We start from the raw sequence: 15851 nt of genomic DNA, 5'->3' as shown, positions 1-15851 counted from the left end.
GTATTGTTCACATTCAACTGGGAGAAGCAGAGCCACGGAGGTGTTAGTTTACCCAGCTCAGAGTTGTGACGAATGGGAGCATGGAGGTAAGGAGCACATTCCCAGCTTGCCTGGAGCCTGGGGCAGAAATCCCGCTGGTTTCATTGGGATAGGGCTTCTCACTGATCTTCCTTTATTTTCCTCTTCTCTACCCTAGCCATTAAGGATTTCTTCCTCATTTGGTTTAGCAGATGTTGCTTGCCTTATGCAAGAAGATGTTGTGTTAAAAAAATTTCAGAGGAAAGTTCAGCCTGTGGCTTGTTACTGCCGTTATTTATTTTGAATGAGGTCCAAGATTATAAGGCACATGGACAATCAGGCTATGGATAAAATGATTAGGATAGGGCTGACTCAGACCTGTTAGTCTGGCAAGGACTCAGCAGTGTATATTCCAGAAAGTGAACTCCCTAGGAGTAATTTGCCTTATCAGAAGCTTTTATAATTCTGTATGAGATGATAGTGGATGGAAATAATCCTACTTGAATCAAGGATGTAATTTTTTCCCCCCATTTTTTGTATCTCCAGAGGTGAGAACTGTAGTCATGGCTACACATAATGCTTTTATTTCTATCCTATTTATATTTATGTCCTACATTTCTCATGCTAGAGGAGCTGAATCAACAATTCGCATTTATCTAACTGTGTGAGCCTAGGAAAAAAAATCTGTCACTGCTGTTCTGAATTCCTCCACATGACGATGTGTGAAAAGATGTAACAACTTGATTTCCTTAGCTAGTCGCCTTTAAATTCTTTTCAGTTCTTGTCACTTTGACTTTCAGTTCAGGAAAAGGGATAAACTGCAGTTAAATTCTGTAAGAATAATCTGAATTTATCTGCACGAAGTGAGCATACAATATATTCAAATAATATATTCACATAATATATTCAAAAGTGTTAACCTGGTAAAGAACAGCTCCCTTTTTTAGGATTCATTTCAACATGTTAATGGAAGTTGGAGACAGTGTGCAAAAAAATAAACGCATATCAAAACAACATATTGATTTATGTTTATGCTGTTTGGTTTTTCCTTTCACTATTGAAAAGGAATTTCTAAGTTATGAAAAGCAGAAAGAGAAACGGAAAAACCAATTAAGGCTGAATAGGGCTACTTTATTATATATGTCTGCAGTCTCTGGGCTGCATCCAGGAATTAAATTATTTGTGTTTTTTGTTTGGTTTTTTTTTGTGTTTTTTTTTTTTAATTTATTTTAATACATAGCCATTTCTGTACCATGCTACGTCATAGCAAAAAAAAAAAAAAAGGCAACAAAAACCTACCATGCTTTGTCTTCAGAAGGATTTAACATTGAGATAGCTATCATGAAGGGAAAGCAATAATAAAGCATTAAAGCATTGCATTTATTTAATTTGCTAGTATATTTGGTTTTGCCCGGAGTTGCTCCTAAAAAATGTGTGCAAGCAGTATTTTGCTTAAAAACAACTTCTAAAGAGAAAAGTTAAAAAAATCAGTGCCATGAAAATAGTCTTTGTGTTACTTCAGTGACAACAACATTTTATCACATTTTTAATAAGCATTTTTGCTGCAGCTGTTTTGAAAAACTACCTATTATTCTGAGTAGAATTCTCTTCAAGCCTACAAAAATAGTTTTAAAAATTGCAGAATATTAAAAAATGTGTCTACTAAGTGGATAAAAAATATTCAATATTTAGAAAAAGCAATTAGAAAAATAATTTTAAATCTGCATGGGAAAATAAGTTTATCCTCAACTTTCAAAAGAACACAACCATAAACTGTGAGTTTTTAATGAAATCACTATCCTATTCATAAGTATCTGCAACACTATTTTTTAAAGAGGAAAATTAACTGCGGCGGTAGAAAAAAGACCCCTTTCTTGATTATTTAATGTGCACAGAATGAATAAAGTATAAAGAAGTATGTGGCTCCTACGTTAATGGGAATTTCATACATCCTTATCAGAACATTGTGGTTAAAGAAGTAGAGCCGTATTCTGTCTTTCTTTGCCCTGAGGACTTTTCTACTCAAAAACAGATGGACATTAGAAGGAAGCACTTGAGCAAAAAGGGTTTGAGAGTTTCAAGGAGTGCTCTGCAAGAGGAAAGGTCTGCCCACGGGGGGATATCACCCCCCTCCGTGTCCTGAGAAGAGAAGCCAGGGGATGGCGGGGACCCACCTCTGCGGGCATCCCTCGGCAGGTCCCACGGAGCCTCCTCCTCTGCGCCGGCAGCGCCGTACCCAGCGCACTCACGCTGCCTTTAAACAACCAGGAAAGCAAAGCAACAAACTTTCTGCTATTTAACAGCTCTAACATCAAAAAAGAGAAAGTAGCAGAGAATGGCTTCGGCAAGTTAGAGCTGAAAGCAGAGGAGTCGAAAGGATTTTGGGGGTCTTTCCAGTTTTACTGTTTGACATCGTATGGACATTTTAGGGTACTTGAGAATTCATATTACTGCATAAAGGGCTAAAGCCTCTCTCTTAAAGCAGACCCAGCACAACCTTGGGCGCATGCTTGAATATGAAATACAGAATTAACAGGGAGGGACTGAGAGAGCTGGGACTGTTCAGTTTGGAGAAGAGAGGCTCATCTTACCAATGCATATAAACACCTGATGGGAGGAATAATGAGAGGTGTCGCCAGTTCTCAGCAGCGCCCGGTGAGAGGATGAGAGAGCACAAATTGAAATACAAGAAATTCTGCTTAAACAGAAGAAAACACTTTTTTTTACTCTGAGGGTGGTCAAATACTGGAACAGGTTGTCCAGCATGATTGTGGAGTCTCTGTCCTTGGAGAAATGCAAGATATTTGGACATGGCTGTGGGCAACCTGATCTAATTGACCCTGCTTTGAGGAGGGAGGCTGGACTAAATGATCTCCAGAGGTCCCTTTCAAAAACAGCCGTTCTGTGAGTCTGTGATTCTGTGAAATAGTGGAGGACTGTGTTTCAGTGGAAATTTCCCAAAACTTCTTGTCGGAAAAGAACATGAGCAGAGAGGCATTCTGAGGCCTAAACTTCCTTACCTTCAGAGATGTTCCTCAGACCACCCCTCAAGGTGGGCCTGTGCTTAGTTTCACAAGTCGGTCATTATCAAAGTTTACTGTTCCAAAAATCAGTCTACAAATGAGCTTTGCCATGGTCACTTTTCTTCCTCTTTTTGCCCCTTCACAGTTTGACAGTCAAAGCTTTACTTGACAGCTGACAGTCTTTGGCAAACACTATTTTATCTGTAATATGGCCCACAGACTGCTTGTCCTGGAGGTGTGAGATTCATCTTTGAAATATGTATCCAGCTGAACCAGGGACCTGCAGTGGGCATTGTCTTAGGGGTCTTCACACCTGCTTATCCCCTTATTAACCTTAAGGTGCTCCACTTGTCTGCAGGGTTGGAGCCCCACTGCAACTTCTGCTCTTTCCCTCCTTTCCAATTCTTAACTCCCCAAAAGCTGCTTACAAGGTCAGAATAAAAGCAGAAGTTCACAGGATTTTCATGTTGCTGAAGTGAGCTACCACTTAGCTGAAGTGAACTGTAATTTTTCTTCCAGTGTGACAGTGACAAATGGTGTTTAAAACATTAAAAGTGCTTTGTAGCAAGTTATTCAGAATGCAAGTTTAGTGCTGATTGACTTGATTTTCCTTGGGTTGCATTGGACCTACAGTAAAAGCGCTTGAGGAGAACCTTTGTCTCTTTGCCGCCACGTAGGAGCAGTCAATCTGAATAAACCCTATGAATGCAGATTGATCCTAAGAATGAGGATCATTTGCAACGTCAGTTTGACTGTGAGAATACTAAGAAAACTCTCCGTGAAAATGAAAGAGCAAATAACATTTGCTCAGTAAACAAATATTTAATATACTATTACGTGCATTCTTCAGGTTTTCCTTTCCTTGGGCTAGGCACCTTTCTCTCAGGTAGGTACTTCAACTCTTTCTCTTCCTTTCTCTGTTATTCACATTTAGGAAGCTTAAAGGGGAAAGAAAGATTGCTTTTACTTCATTTCACTGCACTGTTAACAGTCCGAAAGGAGTATGTATCCATATGCAGTGTTGCTGAAGGAAATACTCAGAACTCTTCAAAGCAAAGTCATGTAATTACCCATGTACCTACTGCAGGACTTACTGCCCCATACTGATTTATCCATGGGTCTCAAAGCTGTGCTGGAAAGACCACCTCTGAGGGGTGAAATGGAGGTTCAGCCTTTCTGACTGTTCCTACTTAGCCCCACAGCCAGGACAGCTAATGAATGCCAAATGTGGTGTTGTGGAATTAGTCTACCAGGATCTAGATGAAGACTGCCAATTTGTCTCACATAGGCCAGCAAGTAGCCAGATAACAATCTGAGGTAGTAACTTTTGGGTAAAATACTGGCCACTTCAAAGGCAGTAAGATTTGTGGCCGTTGACACTGGGACTGTGATTTCTCCCTTGGTTGCAGATGACTAGTTCAGATCTTAGCCGCCTGCTGATGGATTTAAACTGTCTCCCGAGTCACCTAGACTTTGCCTCTCCTTGTGTTCACTCCCCTCACCTCGCTCCTGTAGTTTGTCTTCAGCTTTGGTTACCAATCACACGGTTTATATAAAAAAAAAAAAACAAAAAACACAAAACCCACCACTAATCTCTTTCCTATCTTTCCCGTTCCCAGTGAAAGCTGTTTTTACTCAGGCTGTTGTTGGTGCTCTGGCTGACATTGTGCAGCACACGAGGAAAGCTGGTGGGGGGAGCTCAGCGGGGAGGCCGGGCTGTCGCAGAGGTTAAGAAAACAGCTTCCAAGGAGCACCCAGCCTCCGCCTTCCCGTCGTCTTCTCTGTCATCCTGTGTGCATGTATGTGTGGAAGCATGTGTGTACTTGGAGAACTTTACATTTTTCTACTTTCCTGCTAAGTCTTTTATACGCGCCCTCAGGCAGATATGTTACAGCACTCTGAAGGTTTTGTTGATTTTTTTTTTTTTTTAAAAACACAAATTCCATGATTGCAGGTTCCTTCACATATAAATTAACACTATCTGAAATACCAGGCTCTATGAAGTTTAAATTACTCTATCACTCATGAGGAACTATGTCGTTAGTGTTACTGTTCTCCGTTTCATTTAAAAAGTGAGGAAAACACAATTCAAACGTCTGCAGACTCAGCCTAATAAAAATGATAGATTAGATGTCAAATTGCTGCACTCCCACCCAGCACCTCCTTTCCCCAATCTTCCCTTCTGTTGTTCGAAAGAAGTCATGCAATAGCTTCCTTGCTGCTGTTGGCTTTTGGAAATAGCCAGCTGATTCTGGTAGCTCAGGGATTAGTCTATTTTGCTTGCACTCAGTGGGCGATGCTGTGTAAAAACCTGCCCTGCCTTAATAATTTAGCTCTTTATGCTTCACTGGAGTTTACCAGGCCACCTTGGCTGCGGATCAGATTTGAGATTAACCTCCTTGTTCTACCAGCCCTCTGAACAGCATGGTGGTTCACAAACCCAGAGCTCGCAGGATGTTCCTGCAATTACGTGAAGGTGGTTTTGCAGAATGAGCTGATGAAAGGGATCCAAGATGGAGATCTCGCAGGCTGGTATTTTGCACTAGTAATCGGATTAAGTCCAAGTTGAACGCTGCTGGTATTTCACAGGCACCCTCAGAATATAGAAATAATTACAAATACTATGAAAGGAAACGATCTGAACACGTGAAAGAAATATCAATGGAGTTAATGGTTCTAGCTGTATTGCATGTTAAAATTAATCAGTCAAGTTTCTACTTCAAGAGTTACCCAGAGCTAGTAGGTGGCACTGAGGAACATCTCCAGGCACTGGGACTGGATTTTCTGTACATTTAAAGTGTCAGAAGGGACCCTGGCATGGTTTGGGCTAGGGCCAGGCAGCACCCTGCACACAGCCCACGATTCCTGGAAACAGTTCGGGAGCTTGCACAAGCCTTTCCCAACAAAGAGTTTGGATATGGCCACCCTATTTAAGAGGGTAAAAGAGCTTAGTAATGTAGATGCAGGGTGTTCCCTGCCAGCTGGCTGCGGCACCAGAGAATGGCACTGGGCACATTTAATTTATTAATATCGACATAGCCAAAGAGGCCCAGAGGAATTTTGCCATGAGCTTGAAAGGAACCAGCATTTGGCCGGTGTTGTGCAAGCATCACTTCCAATCTGTAGCTCTCAAAGCACTTTACTAAAGGGACTAAGAGCTAGTCTCAGTTTACACGGGGGGAGTTAGATTTGGAGAGGTTGAATGGCTTGAATAGATCACAGATTTCATCTGAGGCAAAGAAAGGAAGAGATTCCTGTATCTTAACTGCACTCTAAGCTTTCACCTTGATGTGAAACCTTCAGCTTCATGGCTGAGCTTCAACATGCCCCCCTCAATCAGGCTGTTCTTCCCCCTTTCTGTGCCTATGATCCAGCCTGTTTACTGTCTCATCTTTTTAAACTTAAAATCTTTCTGAATTTAAATGTGGGAGAACAGGCTTTTCCTGTATATTGGCCAGATTGTTACTTACCATGTTATACCATCTGTTTGTATTTTCTTTATGTGCAAACCTGCTGCAAAAATTATCTTAGTGAAATTTGGAAGAACCTCCTATTGCTGTTATTTAGTAAGCCAAAGAAATAAGAGAGACAGATCATCAAAATTGAAGTTGTCACCCCTGCAGTTTTTGAGACTGCAAGCCTTTTTTTTTTTTTTGATTCTGTGCTGCATTTTTTACTTTATTTTAAATGTAAAATAGGCATCAGCAGTCCAGCCTTCCTGACTTATATCTGCTTCTTTAGCCAAAAGGCATCTCCCCCTCACTATATATCATTCCTCTTGGGACACTCGTTATCCCAAGCTGCCATGATGGTTTGCAAATGCTGAGTCAATATCCTCGTCCTTTTTAATTGCCAGTGTCTTCACTGTTTTCTCTTTTTATGGTTGGGTGGAGTCCATCCCTAACAAAATCCCCTAGCGCCCTCTCTGAAAAAAAAAAAAAGGAAATATAAGGACAGCAAAATATGTAGAAACTGACATCTCAGGGGACCATGAATGAAATAAAGAACAGGGGTGCAAGGGATTTTCCAAAATAAAAAGACCCATCAAGCAAGGCAGTCCCCGCTGTTCCTTGAGTGCACCCTGGGAGCCCATGAGCACCGCTGATGCTCTGCCTGGAATGAGGGTGCGACAGGGGAGCTGGTGTCCGTGGCTGCCAGAACCTCTGCCTCCTGGGTGTGTTTGGGAGAAATGCATGTCTGTGATAGTTATTCCATCCTCCCCATCCAAAAAACCCCAAAAGATAAAAAAGAGTGTCATGGCTTAATCCCGGTAGGCAGCTAAGCCCCTCACAGCCACTTGGTCACTCCCACACCAGTGGGGATAGGGGGGAGAATCAGAACAGTAAAAGTGAGAAAACCCATGGGTTGAGATAAAGACAGTGTAATAGGTAAAGATAAAGCTGTGTGCACAAGCAAAGCAAAACAAGGAATTCTTTCACTACTTCCCATCGGCAGGCAGATGTTTAGCCATCTCCAAGAAAGCAGGGCTCCATCACGTGTAATGGTTACTTGGGAAGACAAATGCCATCACTCGGACCATCCTCCTTTTCCTCACTCTCCCCCCAGCTTTTATTGCTCTGCATGACGTCATATGATTTGGAATATCTCTTTGGTCAGCTGGTGTCAGCTGTCCCCGCTGTGTCCCCTCCCAGCTTCTTGTGCATCTTCAGCCTACTCGCTCGTGGGGCCGTGAGAGAAACAGAAAAGGACTCGATACTGTGTAAGCACTGCTCAGCAATAATTAAAACATCCCTGTGTTTTCAAGACTGTTTTCAGCACTAATCCAAAACACAGCACCATATAATCTATGATGAAGAAAATTAACTCTGCCCTCACTAAAACCAGTACAACGAGGGAGAGGAGGCAGAGAAAGGAAAACAGAAAGGAAAGAAAAACAGGGGAAGGTAAGTTTATGGGTCAATAAGATGCACAACAAAATGCCCAACTGAGTCAAACTCAGTTCACGGTTAAGACCTGTATTAGTGTTTATATGTATGAGTCTAAATATGCACTAGACATCTTAAAGCCTATTGTGGTCAGTGGAGTCAGTACTGGCAGGAGAGCCAGCCGAGTGACCCAGCTGAGGGGCCAGCGGTGGCTTTGTTCGCCTGCCCAAGGAGTCATTTTGAGATGTTTCAGAGCATCCAAGACATACCGGTGCAGCTGGCAGATGTGGTACAGAGCCTATAGGAGATCTGTATGGGGATTTGTGTTCTTTTGGAGTGACAGCTAAGGGACAAAGACAGTAACTTAAGACATGCTAAATGTTGCTGAACAGCTATTGATGTGATGCTAATAAGGCCAAAATGTTTAATGGTTTTTATGCAACAGGCACCCAACTGGCAGTCACCATCAATACTCTGGAAATAAGAAGTTGAAGGAAACAAGATAAAACCCCCATGTTATTTAACAGGAACAAACGAGCTTATTTCAGAATAGTCTGTTGCGTAGATATCAAACTGGGCACACTTGGCTAAGTAGGACTTTTGCAGTAAAATAGATTGGGGAGTGGGCTGTGGAGACTACAGTGGTTCTCAAGCTGCATATAATGGTGGTGTTGTGAGATCAGCCGGATGGGAAGTGTGGACAAAAGGCTGCAGTAGAGATGGAGTACTCCATTATTGCAAGACCCTGGCACTTCTGGTTTTCCTTCCAGGGCTGACCTTAAACTTTATTGTTCCATTCTACGTTCTAAAATTTTTATCCCTCAGATTGATATCCGGTATAATCAGATATTAACACAAGTTGTTCTTCTCATATCCTTGTCTCCCACCCTTGAACACCAGAAAAGGTGCGTAGATGCGGAGGAATTGAGGTGGAACGTTGCTGGTAGGTTTTGTTCTTCAGCTGTTGAGCAATTGGATAATTCCCATTTTACAGACCACTTACCGTCTTAAATCCCATTTTATGGGTGGATGCCAGTGCATGAAGTGCACATATTCTGATCTCACAGGGAGTTTATTCTGAGAAAATAACTGAGTTTTAACAGTATAAGTATTTTGTATGCTTAACTTAGTAAATAAGGTAAAGTTAATGACTAGAGCACCAGACTCAGACTCAACCATAACGCTTTGGGAAAATTATTTTTCTCAATGTGCCTCAATTTCCTTATCTATAAGATGCATAGGTGTTTGAGCACTACTGATGGAAAGTGCTACTCAAGATGTTGGTATTAATATTTTTCGTGACTCTCTTTAGTTTGAAATACCCTGCCAACACTAATTCAACCATCATTGTTTTCAGCAAACCCTGGAAATATCCCTGATCCAGTTCTAACTTTCCTTTTACAAAGGTTAGTACTGAAGTTCTGCACTTCTCTTCAGCTGTGTATAGTCTGTGAACATGTGTACAGGCATTTCAGCTCCTCATAGGAAATCTGCATTAGTATTTAACTCAAAGTGCTGCTCACTAGCTTTTCTGTTGCTTAACTATCAAGTCTTCCTTTTTTTTTTTTTTTTTACAGTATCTCTATAATATAACTGTGATGTAATAGCTCTGGAAGAAGACACAGTTTCCAGATTCTAATCGTCACATCTCAGCTTCTTTTGACAGTTTAGGTGAGGTAAAGAGGCTGTCAGTGGGATTTCAGAAATTTTTCTGGCAGCGATGATGGAGACTGAATTTTATAAACAACCCTAGATGGAGAGTTTCTCGGTGGAAATAGGAGATATGCTCCTAGGACATGTTGTATTTTTAGTATTTTGAAACATGAAGTGACGCACGGAGCCTGAGTCCTTGCAGTCAGAGCAATACTGTCTCTGACTGGGGCTACATTTAGCTAAACTGAGGAACAAGTTGTCTGTCAGGCAGTTTGCAAATACGGAGAATGTTTCAAAGCTGTTTGCCCTGCTCTGCCGCACTCAGATATGTGGAACTGACACCTTTTACAATGGCAGTTCTTAAAATAAAAAGCTCATTACCCATAGGTAGCACTGCGTTTAAAGCTGGCTTGTGAGATTTGATTTTTAAAACAAGTTTTAGGTATTTCAAACTGTCCAGCAGTGGCAGGCTGTTGGAAAGAAACAAACAAACAAGCAGAAAAAACAACCCAGCAAATATCAAGCATAGCGATACAGGAATGTGAATATAAGATACATGAAGAACTTTTTGCCTCCCACTCAGCACCTGTGGAGTCTCCCCTGAAGTACTGTGGCCAGTTTGGCCCACATTTAAGAGAGATAAGGGTCTGCTAGAGAAAGTCCTGAGGGTAACAATAGGGTAAGCAGAGGTTTGGAAGCACATATGACTGAAAACCTGTCTTAACACAGGGAAAAGACGCCTCAGGGGACACATGAAAATAGATTTCAGATGCTTAAAAGATCATTACGAGAATAACAGAATAAACTTTTCCATATCATTAGGGACAGTAAAAGAAATAATGGGCTTAAATTAAAGCAAATAAGTTTTAATTTAGATGTGTTACCTACAAACAGATTAAACCCCAGGGATCCTGAAGAATGGTTCTTCAAGAACAATTAAAATGCAACTATTTAGAACGACAGAGGTCGAACTGTGTCCGCACTGGGCTGGGAGGCGGACTCGAGCATCTCTGGAGGTTTCTTCCAGACTGATTTGCTGTGGTTCATATGCATATACATAAACAACTCATATTCGTATGCATTTTTTTCACCTCAGAGGGAGATCTCACTCCGTTGTGGCTGAATATTTCTGCTTTAGGACAAACACTATATAGTGAGTCCTGATGAATATCTTATTTTATTTTTTTTTTTCATAATTGTAACTGTTTCTCCTAGCTTTACTTTCTATTTGATCACCGCTGCACTCAGGTTATTTGTTCATGTGATGTCACCACTTATTGCCTTTGTTTTTCTCCCTTCCCCTCCTGTGCCCAGCAGCCTGAGCTTCCCCTCTCCCCACCGCTATTACTCAACCCTCGGCTTCAAACTGTTCCTCTCAGAGTGGAAGTGTAAGATACTTTCCATGTCCATCAGCTTGTTGACCTTGGAACCTCTAAATTGTGGAAACTGAGTTTGCCACACAGATCTGGATTTAAACCACCTGACAAAATCAAGTGCAGAGCTACTGAAGGAAGAGACCTCTTCTTCCCCTGCAATTTACCAAAGTCACTGCTGTCAAAAATGAAGAAGATGGATTCTGCTCTCTGGCCAAAAGTTCTGCTCAATAGCTTAGCCTGTTGGAAAGCCAAGATCCACAACTTTTTCTGGCTTCCAGATTACTGTTCAAGGTGGCCCCTAGTAAGTGTTCGGTGCTAAACAAACTAAATGATGACTTCCTTTATGAATAAAGGGCCTCTGCTCTGTACAACTTGCAAATCTGCCATAATGTAAACATCCTTCCATCATAACAGAAACAGATGTCTTTCTATTAGTTATGTTGCTATGCCTGCAGGTGCCAAAAGCATCACGCATACTATTTGCTCTCTGCCTGAAATAGCGATGGACAAACCTTAGACACTTTGGTTAAAATTCTGTTATGGCTGGACGGGACCTGAACTTCTGTGACCTAAGAAAATCAGGAGAAAGGAGTTGTAGAAATCTATAGTTCTTTCATTTGAAACCATTAAAATCTGCAGAAATGAGGTATGGAATTACCTGTCCATTTTCAGTTACTTATCATCACCAGGCTGTAGGAAACCATCCTACTGGAAGAAAATTTTGAACTGTAAATTACTGACCCTTCTCATGAAGGAGTAGCTCCATGGATCCAGATCCAGTGTTTTGACTCATTCAATTCTAGAAATCAAGAATTAAAGTTTCTTTAAGAAATGAGATTTCTTGCATGGATTGGGAGACAAATCATCCCTCTATTTAGGGAACAGAGAATATAACAAGCAGGGAAGTAACATTCCATATTCTTTGAGCGTTTATAAAGAATATGGAAAGCAGAGACTGAAAGGTAACTTCTATCTCCTCAGAAGCCATCGATGTCTAATTTTGGATAAATAAAAAATGGTCAGGTGTTTGCAAGCATAGAAAGCGTATCGATCCTTGCAGCATGATCTCTAGTAAACCACTGGAGACAGATTTTGTGGAGAAGAGCTGGAGTTAATTTTGACTATATCTGAATTCTTAGTCTCACTCTTTACTGTCAATTTTTTTTAAATTATATGCACTGAAGATTGTCGAAGTGATTATAAATTTTAGCTCCCTATAGAGGAATGAAATGTGATAAAAACTTCTACTATGAATGGGTCATAGGATATTTAAGAGTATCTTCCACAGCTAATGATTCTTGTCCATGCAGTGGAATGATATCCCAGGAATTCTCTAAATATTGCCATGGTATTTCTTGTGGCTCTGCTGGAGTATCTTCTGTATCACACCACTTTTACTGCCCAATATAACAGTTCTGCCTCATATCACGAGGTGAAGAGGAAAATTAAATAGACGACATACAAATACGTTCACTTCAAAAAACTGTTGCTAAGCTTCCTGACAAAGTCTCAGGTTGTACCCAAGAGATGTTCAAAGTAGCAATGTAGCAAAGGACCTGAGTGAAAAACTCCAGCCTCCTGAATACGTTTGCAGCTGGGTTATTAATCTGTGAAACACAAATGCTAGCCTTATGTAAAAGCTGACTCCCACCTAGATCCTAAAGAGATCTAGGTCCAAATGTCCACATCTCAGTTTACATATATTTAAAAAAAAAAAAAAAAAAAATCCCACTTTTATTAAAAAACCCAAGCGACTAGTAATTTATATTACTGTGCTGTGTTTTCTAATAATGTCCTTTTAATGATCAGATATTGTAGTGATGGGAATGTTAGAAATACAGTTATATGCACCTCTATGGCTTCTGGCGATTGTTTGTCTCTTGCTACTGCCGGGACTGCTATTCTGAGCTGATGTCCACATCAGCCTAAAAATAAATGTGTACCTGAAATCAATCCACCATGCCTCCTAACGGCTTACCAAAAGACAGTTGCAAAGTAATTCCTTTTGTAATTGATTTTTCTGACATTGTTTGTGTGACTTTCCCTCATGTGAGTTGGCATCTAAAGAGCTAGGGATTCTTATGAGACAAAGCCAAATGTTATGAGTTAATTAGTACTAAAATGTGAATGAAAGACAGTCCATTCAACCAACTTAGGCTTGGTGAATGAAGGAAAGAGATTTATCATTTTGAAAGTTGCTAATTGTGCCTGTTTCTCTGTTTGGAGAAGGGAGTCTGTAGGTCTGGGCCAGTTGCCCTTGGGGACCTATCTGTTAACTGACTGTCACCTTCTCTTGAGATACCATCATCTTGTAATGCTGAGCAATAAAATTTGTAATTGTAGGTCTTTTGAAGCCCATAGCTAAAGGACACTAAAGCAGTTTGTTTACACTGAAGGAGTTCACAAGAAAAACTTAAGTAAGTAGATGAGTACGATGGGTATGTAACAAGAATAAGCTGTGACAAATATAAACTGGTATTTCAACCAGAGTTCTATTTAGCTTTATTTTGCTGTAGAAGAAATGCAGAATTAAAATGCCTTCAAAAATAATTAAGGAACTATATTCCCCCAAAGCATCAGCTTATCTTGGAATTAATTATCATTTTAACTGCAGCTACACTAATTTATGAGTTTAGTTTGCTTGTTGCACAGCTAGCAATAGGAAACCCACAGAGGTGATCATTTATGGCATTAATGGCTAGCTGGCTAAACGCAGCCTTGTGCTTCTTTATACTTTGTTTTCAAAATATAAATATGAGCTCTGATTCAAGAAAGTTACTTCACTTGAGGTATAAATTTGCATGTGTCTTGCAGTGGTTCAGCTCAGATGCAGGATACTCGGGGTACGCTTTGTTAGTTTTCCAAACTGATATCATGACAGAGTTAGCTGCATCAGTCATTATGTGAAGAAGAAGTAGCCTTGCATGACTAAAAAGTTTTCTTTCTGTTTATTGACGTTTAATCTACCATCAGAATCACCACTCTGCTTCTTTGACCTGCTTCAGGTCTGATTGGGTCAAATCTCTGCAACTGCATTGCCTTGCATTTCTGATTCCAGATTTAGCCACATCAGGTCCATCACCAGCCATTTTATCTAATTTAGAACAGGTTATTGATAAAGCAAACTGGTTCAATACCATCTTAGGTGTTCTTTGGCGCAAAGAAAATGAATAATGCCTAGCCAGAATAGCAATGCTTGCTGGCATTGGGACAATTCTTCATCATGTAGTCCAAGTAGTCCAGATTCAAACAAGGCATGGTCCATTGGCTACATCTGCATCAGTAAGCAGTGCTAGGGCCTATTATGTGGCTCTGTGGTTAAGTGACACAATTTGGCCTTGTTCATACAACTCATCTTCCAAAGCAGGGCTGTTGAATTAAAATTCCCCATTAAGAATGGTCCCTGCACTGTGCCAAATGCTCAGTGATGCTTGGGAATTGTTTGCAAGGATCTTTCAAGCAAAGTAATTGTACAGATAACCATGTTCCGGTGCCTGGGATTGGTAACATGTACCAGTATGGATGCAGTCATTATTTCCCTAACAGTGATAGGAGCTCCGGAGGAAGCACAGCACCAGGTGCTGAGGAGCTGCAAAGTCTGGTGCTGCCCATGGAGGCATTGTCAGGCTATATTAGGGGTGCTTTTAGACAACGGTGGTGACAATGCCTAGCAAAGGTGACAGTGGTTATGCCACCAGAGGCGTAACCTTTCCTTTTGCCTTCTTCAGCTCTGAGAGGTAAAATGTGGATGTCCAAAGTGACAGAGCTCCAGTAGAACTGGAGACCCCCCCCAAAGAGGGTCTGGGCTAATGCCAAGCTTATGGAAGAGCCCTGGAGAGTGTTGTAGGACTGAGCGCAGTAAAGTTGTTTTGTCACCTAATCTTCTCCAGAAGGATGAACATTTGATAGCGAGCATGATGGTAGCTAGAATAAGCCATTCAATTGCATTCACCAGCAGGGACAGAGTTTTGTTCTGTGTGACACTTTCAGAAAAAAATTGGTTTTGTTTTTCTTTTAGCCTAAAGGACATTTCGATAACATCATGAATAAAACCCTATAATTTAACCCTCTGACATTAACATTAATTTGTGTATTTTTAAATGAAACTGGGCTAATATGTCACTCAGTGTTTGTTTCCTTTACATTACTGTTTTAACCTCTGAGACAAAGATGCGTCCTTCAAGAATTTGCCCTTGCCCCATTGGGAAGCTCATTGCTTCTGAACAGTGCTATTGATAAAATGATTTCTGACATCTAATTTTTTTTTTTTTATAAAGAAAAAACACCCTTAAAATATTGAGTTTAATGGCAGATGTCTAGATGGAGCCACTACTTGGTTTTGGTCTGACAGGAGTATTTATGGGCAGCGCTAGATGAAAGTTAAACTGGCATTTTTATGCCCGTTCCATTGGCCAGATGCTTGGCGGGACCAGATGTTGCTCTTGTTTTCTTCCAGCATCACCTACAACAGAATGAAACATAAAACATGCCCACCGAAGCCACTGGAAATTGCCAACTCTGTCTCCTGAAGGCCTGGGGGATGTTCACAATTACTGGTCCATTGAGTCCTACTCTGCTGATTGTTGCTGTGATATTTCTTGGCTTCCAGCACCTGTGGGAATATCCCCTGAGTATGAACCATCCATGACCACCACTCAGCCTATTTGCTGTAAGCTGACACATGCGATATGTAGATGAACAAAAATAATTTTTCCAAATCAGGCACTTGAAACTGTTTGTTCGTGCTTAGAGGCAAGTCTTTGTTTTTTCCCTCCACAAATATGTGTGACCACTCTTGGAAAAAAAAAGGTTCTTAAAAAAAAATGTGGAAAACAATTTTGTCATTCATGTTTCTGTTTTAGTTTAACATATTTGATGTTCCTATTAGTTCCACT

Source organism: Chroicocephalus ridibundus, chromosome 3 (genome assembly GCF_963924245.1).
Source record: "Chroicocephalus ridibundus chromosome 3, bChrRid1.1, whole genome shotgun sequence".
Taxonomy (NCBI): Eukaryota; Metazoa; Chordata; class Aves; order Charadriiformes; family Laridae; genus Chroicocephalus; species Chroicocephalus ridibundus.
The sequence above is the reverse complement of the archived record's forward strand: the minus strand, read 5'-3'. Positions refer to the sequence as shown.